The following is a 14321-nucleotide window of genomic DNA, read 5'->3' on the forward strand; positions in this document are numbered from 1 at the left end:
CCCCCCCCCCCCCCCCCTCCTTTCCCATTCTGGTCCTCAGCTGAATAATGTCATTCAAAAACTGAACAAGCTGCCTGGCCACGGGTTCAAGTTGGAATATTTTGACAGGTGGGACTGCGTGTTGGTGAAGTGTAGGAATGTGAGTAGAAGGGAAAGCGAGAGCAGGTTTTAGAGTTTTGGGGAAAATCAAAGTCTTTTCATTAAATGTATAGGGAGAGATGAAGTGAAGGCTCGCAGAGAGCCGCGTCTGTCAATTTCACAGCTGCTGGTGCCTTTTATACGCCTTGTGAAGATGTGGTGGAGCTGAGCGCTAAAATGAAGAGTAAACCTCAAAAGTGTTAGAAGATTAGAACACTCGAGACGAGAACAGGCCATTCAGCCCAACAAAGCTCGCCAGTCCTGTCCACTTATTTCTTCCAAAAAAACATCAAGTCGAGTTTTGAAAGTCCCCAACCTCTTACTGTCTACTTGGTTGCTTATTCCAAGTGTCTATCGTTCTTTGAGTAAAGAAAAACTTCCTAATGTTTGTGAGAAATTTACCCTTCACAAGTGTCTATCTGTGTCCCCGTGTTCTTGATGAAAACACAATCTGCTGACAATCCTACCAGTGGTAACCTCAGAATGGTAATTCAATGTAAAATACGATAAACGCGCATTTCTTACGCATTCCAGGGCTTTGATCGTTGAGCTTTTGCTCCTGTTTTACTGTTCGTCTCCAGAACGGTCAGTGATGTACCAGACTGATGGAAGCTTCACGTCATCACAAGCCATACTCACCACTGAAAAAGCAGAAGAAATTCAGGTTAGCCATTTTAGAAGTGTTGGGTGGTTCACTTGTCTGCTGTACCGGAGCTCCGTTTTCCTCCCACATAAAGCGCGGTTGTCACCGTTGGGCCTGCTGAGGCGCAGCGACTGGGGACTCTTAAGTCATCGTCTTTGTCTCATCTGATTGGTTCCCCCTCTTTATAATCTGCACTTCTTACAGCTTTGTGTGCTCTTCCACGAGTCAGATAACTGGACTGCATTTTCATGCACTTACACCAATTTGGAATCCTTACATTGACCTGACGTGAATGTCTGTGGAGGTGTCAAAGGGAAGGCCTTATAGATGTGGGGACAACGTCTGCTCGCCTTGTCAGTTTGCCTTTGAATTCCCAGCGCTGGGAGTCTGAGGTCAGCCAAGCGTCCATGGGCTCGGACATCACCAGACAGCCCTGATGTCGACTCGATTCATTTACTTTAATATTCTAAAATGGTGAGTTACAGTTCCAAGGACGTTTATCTCATGTCTGAATGTTTGACTCAAACGTGTCAAAGGAGGCCTAAGGTTTATTTCCACTCTTTATTTTTCTAATCTGCTTTTTATTTCAGCCTCTTACACTTCAGTGTGGGAGTCCAAAGATAAACGGAGTTTGTCAGCCCAAAGGTTTGTGATACCTCAGGTGGTCTCTGCGACTCTGACCGTGTTTGACTGTGGACCCCCAAAGGGCTGCTTTCTGAGTTTTTCTTTTCTTCTCCTCTCTAGCTCAGATGTTCATTAATGGACACTTCATACTGCCTTCCATTGACGTTAGGGATTGTCCTTATGCATTTAGATAGATAGATAGATAGATAGATAGATAGATAGATAGATAGATAGATAGATAGATAGATAGATAGATAGATAGATAGATAGATAGATAGATAGATAGATAGATAGATAGATAGATAGATAGATAGATAGATACTTTATTAATCCCAAGGGTGAAATTCACAAAACTTTAAAGTTAGGGTTTACATTTGTAAAGTTTGTTATTTACCTGTAACTTTGGGAGTTTGCACAGTACTTGCACACAAAGAAAGTGAAATGAAGTAAGACAGAAATTCTCAACCAGAATTAACAAACGCTGGACTTCAGGGAGCAGATTCTGCCTTTGGTCAGCACCATTGAAGTCCACTCAGAGCTTGAGCTGCTCCTCAAACAAACCAACGCTTGTTGCAGTGAGTCTTCTGTGTTTAATAAACGCATCAGTAGATGTACTTGAACACATCATAGGTGAGGGTACCTGGTGTCTCCAGGGGCTTCGGGTCTTTCATCATTAAATTATTGCAAGCTACTATAGTGCAAGCCTTGGTGACGTCCACATGTCCCCTGACACGAATATTAAAAGTTGCTGCATTGTGAACAGTGCTGAGGGGGCTAACTTCTTGCTTGTCCTTGCACTTCATCACAGTTCTTTTTCCTTTTTGTCAAGCAGCTACTGGTGCACCACCATGAAGCGTCACGCGACCAAATTCACTGGGCACAGCGCACTGGTTTGGTCGTACAGCGCTGTGCCACATATCAGCTTCTCTTTCCATGTCACCATTTGATGACCTGTTCACATCGCCATCACTGGTGCTTAGTTTCAGTTTATTCGAGAGTTGCCTTTACTGCTTTTCTTTTGCTATTGTTTTTTTGTTGGAGCTCATGAATACTGACGTGTTACCTGGGACTTACCAGTACTAGGGTGTTGTACCGTGTTACACAAGGACCAAATGCCGAAAAATGTTTTTCTGGAACCTCCCCTCCTGGCATACAGACAACCGCCAAACCTGCAGCCACTAATTGTCTGAAGCTCCCTGAGTGGACCAACAGAAAGTGGCACAACTCCCTGCCTACAGAAAAGATGTCAAACGCTCACATTAATAACAGAGACGTGTAGTTAAACCACACGGCTGACTAGAACATCACAGAAAGGGCTCATCTTCCTGCAGATCATCTAATGTGGTCCACCTCATTCTCTGTATGAAATGTCCAGACACTGCACTCACTCTGTCTGGGACAAATGGACAAACACTCCACCAGAGGATGAACTTCCACAGGCAACACAGATGTTCCTGTAGCGGCCCACTTCAGCAGCCATGGACACTGGGACAGGGACTTTAAAGTCACGGTGCTTAGGGGTAACTTCAGAACACAACAAGTGAAAGTCAAACTCAGGCTGAAATTGAACACCTTACACCAGCGGTTCTCAAACTGTGGGGCGCGAAGTAACAAAATAGGGGGCACAAATGTTGCCATATGTGGCGTAATTTCGCTATTCGGTGTTTTAGCATCAAAAAATCTTGGAATAAATTTTATTAGGGTTTCAAAAAAACGTTAGGGGGGTGCGATTAAAACTGTTCAATACTTAAAGGTTGAGAAACGCTGGGTTACACCAGTGGTTAAAATAGAGACAAGAGTTTTATGGCCAGATATGAGGATTGTGTGTGTCTCTCGGACTGACAGACAACCTGACTACAGACCCACATTGGATGGAAAAACTCATCAGAAACTTGCAAAGACTTTGCTGGACAGCCATCTTATCCAAAGATCTTAACCAGACGTTGTTCTCCTCTCTTGCTTAATGAAGAGGTCTATTCATTTTTTATATTTAAACTTAAAGGTTTCCCAATGTTGTTATGTGTCCTGGTGTCCATATAAACACAGGGAACTCCAGTTTCTGTATTCCATCTTGTCCAAAGAAGGGGCCTGAGTTGCCTGGAAAGCTGCCATATTGTAATCTGTTCAGTTAGCCAATCAAAGGGCTCATTTTGTTTGACTTCTCGCTGCTTGGAGTTACTATAAAGTTGTTGTTTTTGCTGCAGTCTTATTTCATCCACTAGATGGCAGCAGAATACTGTCCCAGACGTCTTCAGGTTTCACTTGGGTTTAACCGCATTGACGCAGAATGTCAAGCCTGAGTCACAGTTGAGGTTACCTCGGGACATTTTGTTGGTTTATCTCCTTTTGACTTACATTACTGGTATTTTTTCCCCATGCATATTTGATCTTGTACTCAATGCAAAGTAATCCTGTTTAGGGTCACAGAGTCTATTCAGCAGCATCAGGTGCCAGGCAGGACACAAACGTGGGACAGGTGGCTTTCAATAAGAAGGTCCACTCAGCCACACATTTGGCCAATTTGGACATCTATGGGATGAGAGAAGAGGAGGAAAGACCCACGAAATGTAGTTTTAAGAAAAGAAGTGGACAAGTCTTATCTGACATTTTGTAGTCTTTTAAGCTGTTTGCCTTTTGTCTAACTGCTCTAGTAGTATGTAGTATGCGGACCCTTAGCTAGCCCCTGACCTGTCTATGTGACCCAATGCAGGATGATCCAACGTCCCCGAAATGGACTTACTTAAATTAGATTACCATTTTGGGTTATTACTTGTTTGAAGCCTCCTTGGTCTCTGCACCCCCAAACACAGGCCTTCACTTCCTTTTTGATCACCAAGTCCGGTGCCTCTGAGAGGCCAATGAATCTCGATAGCTGTTTGGTGCCAACTTGCAAACAACACTCAATGCTTTCCTTCGTGCAACTCAAAGTCACAATTTGGCAAGAGGAGCCCATAATTCTTACACTTCAGCTCTGATACCTGCGGGGTCTGCTAGAGCCAGCGGGCTGCCACTGCTGTCTAATCATTGCCAGCTCTCACTGGTGTATTCTTAACAGCTGGCATGTATTCAGGTTGGCCACAACCCCCCAACATCCCCAAGATGCATGACCCGTGTTCATTGATCAGCTGGTATTTTAAAGTGCTTCCAACGTGTCAAAGAAGAATTCCCTTGTCTTTGTGAAGACTGACTAGCTAACGGATGCCAAAGCAAGTGTATGTGCCAGTCGTTATCATTCTGACAACACTCACACCTTTGGTGCCCCTTACTGTTCACAATATCTTAAGCCTTAGTTGGCATCACTGTGCCCTCAGACCCCAGACACGCGGGACCCAATGCAACTCTGGTTCAGCCACTCAGCCAATAAACAAACTCTGAAGTTCTCTCCCCTTCACTTCTCTCCTCCAATGAGTGACATCAGACAGAAACTGACCTTAAGCCCCACCCCAAAATATGATTTATGAAATGTTTTACAAAACCGCTCCCCCTAAAAGGAGGGGCTTAGAGTTATCATCAGTTAGGACAGATGTCTACCCCCATAGGGGCGGGGCTTCAATCACCCCTTTCTGTCTAATTTTACTATTGATGCCCATCCAAATGACGCAGAGGGTTTTCTGTCTCTTGTCCCAGTCATCTGGAGCACTTCTGGGTCGTGTGAAAACCGACGTGCCCTCTGGCGGATCCCAAAGACCCCAACAGGGTTGTGTTTCTGGACTCCATTTCCTATGCAGCCCTGCAGGTGTCCTAATTGGGTCTAGCCTTGAGGAACACTGGCACCTGCCGTGTGGGGGAATGACCTGCTCCTGGTGAGTCCATTTTCCCGGTCCTTCCATTATGGCCTCTTGGCCGGGTATGGAATCTTCCTATAACCCGGCCAGGATGCTTGTCCTTCCTCCAGGGCACCCACAATGTGTAGTGATGGGTCGAGTGCTTTCATAAAACAGCTGTGCTCATTGATGGTGCAGTGCTGAGATCTGCCAAGATCGAAACTCCTGGCCTCATCTTCCACTGCTGGCCACCATCTCTGTGGATGTCTTCCAGTATTTGTGTGGCTTTTCTTTGAGGTGCTTTGGATTCTGCAGGCATCTCAAGGCCAGTCAAAAGTTAGAGAGGCTGAGCACCTTAGAGACCCCCTGTTGAGGGTTGGCACCTGCTTTTAGCCTCTCCTCATCCAAGTGTATGACCAGACTGGGGACGGACCCACCTGTTCAATAGTCCTGCCTTTGGTGCACGTGTTTCTGCAAACCCACGCCTTTGTGTAACATTCTGTGTTTTATTTGAGAATGAAACTTCATGAATAAAAAAGACAAATGCAATTCTTTGTAAAACAGGCCACCCAGCGTTTACCCCGATATCTGACAGAACATCTGAATATCATGAAGTAATGAGAGCAAACCATGAAATGGGGAGAAGCCTGCGTTTACATTTCTAACAAAGTCACTCACAGTGCACATTTGTTTAATTGATGCTGTTTTACTAAAATGAGTTTAGGTTTGGGTGTCTTGTTTGTAGTGTAAGAATAAGAAATAATCAGGAAATGCAAACTGAAGGCGTCCTGGGGAGTCTGGCAAGTGGATGGTGCTTACCCTGCGTATCCCGGGATGCAGAAATGTTTTACAGTGGGGGTCTTACTCCCCTTTGCCATCAGCTCCGCTGGTGTAGCAGGTGTTTGAAATGCTAAACGGTCCAATCTTGGCTTGAAAAGCCTTCTACTTGTGCGCCAAAATCTCAGTCGACCTCCTTAAGCTGCACAAGCTCAGCCGGCTGAAGTGTCAAACACGCCAGATGGAAGTTTACTTTACAGAATTATCGGAGACAGCAGGCTTTATGCAGAAGGACACACAGGCCACGATACGCGGAAACAAACCCCTCATAGGCCGCTCTTATGTCTTCTTATCACACAGAGCCGAACTGATGCTCAACAATGGAAAACCTGTGGCCAGTGACGAGCCCAGTGAGCGTCCCACCGCTGTTCATCTTCTGTCCTCACGTTTACGCATCAGGTCAGCATTGCGTCTTTGTATGATTTCTTATTGTTTCATCTTTGTCTGAGTGTTTGCTGTGCTCCTTAAACCTCTGGGAACTGCCAGCTACACTCCCTTTAGGGCTCCGCCATGCAAAAGCAGCACTGGGACTCCTGGGAAGATGCAAGGAGACGCTGGAAGGGTTTTCCAGGTTTATGTTGGTTTCACCAAAGGTACATTGTTAACGCTGTGATGCAGAAAGGAAAGGCAGAATAGATTCATGTAGCAGAATGTTTTATCCACCACAAACAAATATGATTTCACATGACGGGTTTACCATTTACGTCGTAACCTGAGCCATTCCTCTCACCGTAGCACACTCACTCGGGGCCGTTGGGAAAGAACTGTCACCTCTGAGTCAGGCTAGATTTACAATCATCAGATAACACGAGAAAAAAGAAAATTGAAATGTTATTTAATAACATTATACAAAGTTATTGACTGTTATACCTGCATTGTTATCACTCTTTAATTTAATATTGTTCTTTATCTGTATGCTGCTGCTGGAGTATGTGAATTAATAATAAAGTATCTATCTATCTATCTATCTATCTCTCTCTCTCTCTCTATCTATCGTTCCTCACAGTGTAGAGCTCATTTTAAAGAAGTTCTCTCATTAAATGACTGCACAAGTTTGAATCTTTCCCCACAATCTCCTTTATTAAAACAAGTCAGGGGAACATTTCATGGTCTCATGAAGAAATCACTCTTGATTTCCAGCCCTAAGACTGATCTTTGACCCTTCAGAAACAAATTCTGTTTTATTTTACCCAAACCCAACTCAGGCCTTGATGAAAGAGTTGTCTTCATGTGATGCTCCAGTTTCTCCAAAACGGTTGCATTTCATGGTCTCTGCCCGACAGCTAAAACTACCTGTTTGTGGACACTCCATAATGTGAAAATTAAATTACTGGCCAAAAACAGAGAGGTGACCAGCACATAGTTCAGGCAGCCCATCAAATGTCAAAGGCCTCAGCAGGTCTGTGGAGGAGCATCCCAGTGTTTTAGTGGCCCAGTTAATGCTTACAAGGAGAAACTTGGACATTTCTTCTTCTTTCCTTCTTTATATCTTATCACCTCATGTGTCTGGTTGGTCCATCTGCTGATGATCATCAGCACTGTCCGGCTCTAATTCTCATTGCTGGACATCTCAGTCTTCTTTGTAACGTAGCATTCAACATCTTTGTGAATTCTTTTCGTGTTCCCATGCTCTTGGTTTCTGTCCAGTTCAATGAAATCTACTAATTAGCACCAAATTAAAAACACACCGACACTGCACTGTCTCAAAGTGACAAAGTGAGTTAGTTGTTCCATCCATTAATTTTATTGCTGGCTTTTTGGAAATTTGTGTGAGATGCAATTTTAGCAATATTTTGAATTTCCATGTGCAGAATGTAAGAAATCTGCTTTAACTCTTCACAGAAGCCTTTGTCGATCTTATAAAGCTTTCTTTTCTGGTATTTTTCATACAAATGTCATAGTAAACAGCAGTAAACCTCCAGATGAAAAGATAAATCACACCTAGGAGTGAATCTTCTGTTGCTGCCCACAGGCTCGCTCGGCTGATCTTCTGTCTACACTTACATGCTGAGGGGCCCGCCAGGTATGGGGCAGGTTAGAGTCGAAGAAAAGGGAAAAGAGATACAGACATCTTATCTACTTGGCTTTTAACAGATGTTCAAAGAAATAATACGTATCTATATTATTTTGGCAAACAACACCCCTGCAAATACACACCAGAATGACTAAACCTCTGACATGGCTGAAGGTGATGAAGACGATGAGACACAAGTGTGTACTGTGGTTCCTGACACCTGAGCTGATAGATTTGTTGGCTCAGAGTCCTCAGTGCCACCTTGATCTCCATTCAGGACTCAAAACGTTCATTCCAAGCTGGTAAGGAAGGCAGGCCTACTAACCCTTCAACTAACCTCTCCGCCATCTTGGAGGAGTCACAGCACAGTAACTAAACGCTCGACCTCCTACTGTTATTTTATTAATCCTTAGAATCCTAAGCAGACCGGCATGTTGAGATCTTAATGTGCGTTCAGGTTTGTAAGTCATGATAAGTTCAGACAAGTAAGACAGACCTCGGCCATTTAATGCTTTATATGTTAAAAGGAGGATTTTGAAATCTGACCTAAACTTAAACGGGAGCCAGCGTAAGGATTTAAGAACTGGAGTTGTGTTCATATTTTCTTGTTCTTGTAATAATTCTTGCAGCAGCATTTTGGATTAACTGGAGGCTGTAAAGAGCACCACATTGCAGTAGTCAATCCTACTAGAGATAAATGCATGAATTCATTTCTCAGAATCCTGTTTATTTAGAAAGTGCCTTAATTTCCTAACATTTTTAAGATGGAAGAAACCTGATGTGGACAACTTTGTGATGTGTGCTTTAAATGACATGCTAGAGTCAACGATAACTCCGACATTGAGGGCCGATTCAGTAAAATTAATGGGGACTCCAGCCGAGTTAAATGGTGACAGAATATTATTATGATCAGAGTCACTCCCTCCAATAATTAACATCTCTGTCTTATCTTGTTTAAAGACAAGTCGTTCTCATTCATCCATTCCTTTAATTCGCTAACACAACTAATTAAAGACAACATCAGAGAAACTTCATTTGATTTAAATGAAAGGTATAACTGGGTGTCATCTGCATACGAGTGAAAATGAACATGATGTTATCTAATGAGAGTTCCCAGTGGAAGCATTTAAAGTGAAAACAGTGACGGTCCGAGTACCGAGCCCTGCGGGACACCATATTGAACTTCTGTGTCTAATGATGGAGTCCTGTCAGCACATTTCTGTACGTACTGGAATCAATTTAATAAATAAGAACTAAACCAAGCGAGCACGGTGCCTGTCAGCCAGTAATCAAAGCCAAGAAAAAATACTGCGAGAGACACGAGAGACTGGTCACCACGTGTCCAAAATAATGAGCATGACAGCCAAATGTGTGAAACTTTTGACTGTTTATTTTAGTTCAATCCAGTTTATCTTTGCATAGCGACGTTCACTCAGTGCAAACTCAGGGGGCTAAAACAAGTTATAAGGTTTATAAAATATTAATTACAGAACGAGACAAACTACTGTAAACAGACAGAAACACAAAGTAGTTTGAAACTGTTGAATGCAGTTGTTAGGTTTGATATTTTATGATAATCTTGTTGATCCCGTCACGTGTTTGCTGTTAAAGATGATATAAAATAAAGAATAATTGAGAAACTTTGTCCTGTTTTATTACAATACACAGGCGGCAAGCAAGGAAACATCCTGCAGGCCAGCATTCCAAAGGTTGATTCTGCAATGCTAGGTGATTTTGGAAATTGTCCTCAAAGTTTATTAATTACTTAAAAAAAAAAAAAAAAGAGTCAGTTGAAAATAGAACGTGGTGTTGTGGTGATGTCCACTAACGAGCTCCATCGTCCGGGCGTAACGTTATCAGGAGCGCCTGCTGCTACTCAGGAGTTGAGTTTACCGGCGCCTTGGCGTTCTTAGCACAGAGTTTGTTCTCGTTGTGGTGCCCTTTACAGTTGCATGATGGATGCTGAGAAGTGGAGAGTGAAGCCCACGTCGTCAAGGCTAAACCTTTGCCCCCCAGCCTTACGGCACCTGCCATTGCACTGGAGTGTGTCCAGCTGGCCTTGTCTTTGTTTCCTGCCTCCCTTACTAAACGACAGCATGCAGTGTTAGAGCAGCTTTTGTATTCAATCAGCCCCCACCCCCCATTTATGCTGCATATTTTAATAAACTTGTAGTGACTCTCTCTTATTATTTTTATTATACTTGAAAAGGTTTCTGAGCCTAAAGGCCGGTGAGCCGACAGAAGCAGCAGTTACAAGCCCTGGAGAGAAGCTGACGCACTCCACAGGTGACTTGTTTTATAAGCGATGAGAAATGATTTCCATTTATTGACGTGTGTCGTTGCTGCTGAAGTGGGTGGCCGGTGACCCCGAGGTTTTGGTGCTGCGGCTCTTCTAAAAGTCTCCTGTCGTCAGTTTGATTTGTGACAAAGAATAAGGCCGTAAAGTTACAAATAAAGTAACGCGTCTCTCAGTCAGCTTATAAGGAATTGTCTCACTGCCATTGGGGTCTTTTTTCTTTTTGAAATTGTAAAATAAAAATTGCAGATGCAAGTAAAACAATCAGAGTTTGTTTTCTTATATTTAATCAGGTTAAAAATGAAAAACGATGTTTTTGTTGAATTGTGCATCCATGGTTTTAAAGTTGTGGCCACTCAGTCCAAAACGGTACTTGAATATTTGAAGATTTATTTAAAATGAGTGCAGAACTTTGACAAATAATTCTCCATCTTCATTTTTAATATAAAGAATGTTTTTTATATTAACAATTCTTGAATGTATTTTAAGTGTAAATTAATTTCATTCTGAAATATCACAAAGAAAGAAATCTCTTCTGTGAGGAGATGAAACAGCAGCAAACAAAGGGGGAGCAGCGGTGGGCACAGCAGGCCAATGGTGGTCCAGCTCTCTGTGTTGTGGCATTGGATGGACACCAAGTGTGAGCACAGAGACCACCGCCTGCCAGTCACTCAGCGCCACAGCCCTCTGCGCTCCGTGGCTCAAAGTTGTGCAGTCTGCCTCTGGACTAAGGCTGAGCTGGAAAGACAGGAGAACTCGGTCACCGCCATTTGTGTTACCCTGGGAGACAAATTGAATCTCGTCTGTCCGTTCGTCTGTCACTCCACAGTGATATTCACGTCTCTGGTCTCCCTGGGTCACTCTGAAGCAGCGCCTTTCATTTGCTTTATACTCCTAAGTCTTGTGTGGAAAGCTCTGTGTTGTGCAGGCGCACACTGTGGCGAGCCGTTTTAACATTCAATCCGTTTAATTTGTATCTGCTTTCAAAACTTTGATATCACAAGTTTTATATTTGATTTCAGCACTTTGAAATTTGATATAAAACCTGAAATGCTAATATATACTGTATGCATTTTAAACTCTCACACCATATTTTGTCATTTTGATATCACATTTATAACATTTAACATTATTAACATATTGCACTTTTAAAATTTGATATCAAGTTTGAGGATATTGATATCAAATTTCAGAAGTTTGATATTACATTTGAAAAGCGTGATATGAAATGTTATCAAGTTTTTAAAATATGATATCACACTTCTATCAAATTGTATAAGCCTGATATCAAATTTCATAAAAGAAAAATGGATTAAATGTTAAAGTGGCCTGCCATACTATGTAAGCATTTAAGCTCTCTTTTTTTAAATTAAGTTTCAAAAGTGTGATATCAAATTTAAAACCAACGATATGATGGAAAACATGAAAAGTTCAAACGGCCCTCCATAGTCCTAGTACTCTGCCGACGCGCATGCGCACCACCTTCCGACCCTTTGCCAATCAAAGAGCTGAGGATGGGATCTTGAAATTGTGGCTCACTCTTCCTTGCGCTCCTTCTTGCATACAACTGATGTTTGCTGTTCCGGCTGTGAATGAAGTGAACTTCACTCTTAGCTTTGGTGAGCGAACGCTAAACTTTAATTTAAAACGAAAAACAAGAACCAGAGGCCGACTGATCCGTTACGACTGCAGGAATCCCACTCTGTGAATATCACAGGATCTTATAAGTTGTGTCCTCACGAAAACAGACGCACCAATCAGCTCACATTTCAGTGTCCAAGTCTTATGGGAATGGGATGTTTGCTGAGAGAAGGCGATGCACGTAGTCGTCATTTCTGCAGAGAGAAGCCGTAATTTGTCATAACTAAGAGCCCCGAATCAGTAAGAAAGTGTGTCTTTAATGAGCAGAAGGAAGTTCATTTGTAATTTAACTGGCATTACCGGTTTGTTGTAACGTTGTTTAAACTTGCAGTGTTTCCCAAACTCGGTCCTGGGGACCCCCTGTGGCTGCAGGTTTTTGTTCCAAGCAGCTTCTGTTTCTAATTGGACTCCTGGACTAATTAAGTGAGGTTTTATTTCCAAAGTTCTGTGTTTTGGGAACAATATAGAAATTAGAAAACTAAGTTTGGCAAAAAAATATCTATCTATCTCTCTATATATCTATCTATATATTCAAATGTACCAAGCAGTTGTATGGGAATAATGTATCTTTTTCATTTTAACAGTATTTTCATCTTGATTTTTGTTCTACTTTTCCAGGTGTTCTAATTGTTTAATTAATCCATTATTTACTAATTAGCGGGTCTGATGCTAAAGTATTTGCAGCCTTTGATTATTCGGTGTGTTGTTTGCCTGGGTGTCTGCTCTGCTCATTTTTAATTGTCATTAATAAGATACAACAAGGGGGCAAAACTGCACAGAGAAAGAGCAAAATAGAATGAAGTCCAGAAAAGAGAGTTAAGCATTTAAATCTAGCAAAAGCAGAAATATTTCTAAATGACTTATAAATGTAAAAATCATGCTGCTGTGCTTTTCTGAATGTCGAATAAAAGAAAAATAATCCCAGACAATTAAATAAGATGAGTGCTGTAACGGCCGACCCCGTACCCAGCCGGCAGCTACACCTCCAAGACCTGTGGCCTGGATAATTTACTGAGTTTGAATCCAACTATCAAGCCGTACCTCTAACAAATTAAACTTTTCCCCACAATCGACGGTGTAAATATGAGCACAACAGAAAAGTAGATATGTAAAATTAAACTGATTAATTGTATTAAATGAAACAACAAGACAAATACAAAATAGAAATATATACAGTACATATATAAATAACCCTCCACCACAGCAACAACGTGACACCACCATATATAAATACAACAAACCCTCCCTTGCCCCTGTAACAGATAATAAACAACGAATAACAACAATGAATGATCGTGAATTTGAGTCCGATTATAAAACGGTCCTGAAGACGGATGACTGAACTAGAGATACGTGAGTTGTTTGATTTTCCCGGCAATGGGAGCAAACTCACCCTGATACCTCGGCGCGTGGTGGATGACGATCCGACCCCGGGGTCTCTGTAGATGACGGATGGAAGACAGTCCGGCAAAATGAAAAACAAACTATTGTAAGTTGATCCGTGGTTGTGAAAAAATGGTTTCCTTCTTTCTCCTCTCCTTTCTCCCCTGGCTATTCCCTCCTGATTGCTTAAATAGTCCTGTGATGGATGTAAACAGGTGTTTTCCAGGTTTGGGGCTGCGGTCTCCTTCCATCATCCATTCACTGACACACACATAAACAGCAAACGGGACGATGGAAACAAGACATAGTACTAACATTTGACAACACTATAACGGCGTAGCCCCGCTACAGAGCTATCAGGTGTTGTCACTGATTAGGACTGGGAACAAAAACCTGCAGCCACCGTGTGACACGAGCACCGAGGTTGGAGAAACACTGAGTTAAAGTGTGCTGTGTGGCGTTTACGTATTGAGAATGTTTGCCTCGGTGTTCTTGACATACTGCACAAATGATGCCAACGGCATTTCATGTTACTACATCACTAGAATGCTTTACGTTTTTGATTCTCTTTATTGCTTTAAATTTAACGCAGCCGACAGGTGAGCACCAGGACTGATTTGAGAGTAATACTGACATCTAGTGGACGTTTGTCTAATTTAATGATGAGTTCTCGGTTTCCTTTATCGCACACACACACCTATTGAAAAGGAATGTATGCTTCCTTATACATCATCAATTAAATCAGCGGAGCTGCCGGGTGGCGTACTCGGAATCCTTTGTCCGTTCTCACCGACACTCCCAAGTGTCATAACATTGAATGTCCAGTCGGAGGTAAGTATCTTGAACACAGGAACCCTTTTTATTAAATGCTGCACATACAAACATACACGCTACGCCCTTCCTTTACGATAATACCACTGTCGTAAATATCGCTACACGACACCAAGTGAACACGTCAAGTCCTGAACTCCTCACAGTCCT

The sequence above is a fragment of the Erpetoichthys calabaricus genome, chromosome 2 (assembly GCF_900747795.2).
Source record: "Erpetoichthys calabaricus chromosome 2, fErpCal1.3, whole genome shotgun sequence".
NCBI lineage: Eukaryota > Metazoa > Chordata > Cladistia > Polypteriformes > Polypteridae > Erpetoichthys > Erpetoichthys calabaricus.